The sequence below is a fragment of the Camellia sinensis genome, chromosome 4, assembly GCF_055761805.1.
Source record: "Camellia sinensis isolate YWXY chromosome 4, ASM5576180v1, whole genome shotgun sequence".
In the NCBI taxonomy this organism is placed as follows: domain Eukaryota; kingdom Viridiplantae; phylum Streptophyta; class Magnoliopsida; order Ericales; family Theaceae; genus Camellia; species Camellia sinensis.
In genome coordinates this window covers 84,945,530-84,945,753 of record NC_138964.1, presented here as the reverse complement: position 1 = coordinate 84,945,753, position 224 = coordinate 84,945,530, and positions in this window count along the sequence as shown.

Here is a 224-nt window from a genome sequence, read left to right as displayed (position 1 = left end):
ATGAACAAAATATACGAAGATAACCCAAAAAACTATGACAGATAGATTTAATTTGAATAGATAGGTTCAATAGATAGTTTTAAAAAATCCAACAAATAAAATAAAAAAATTGAACAGATAGGTTCAACATATAGATTAAAAATATTAAAATAATTTTAGACAAAAATTTGAATATGTAGGTTCAAAAAATCGAACAAATAAAAATAAAATTATGAACAGATAAG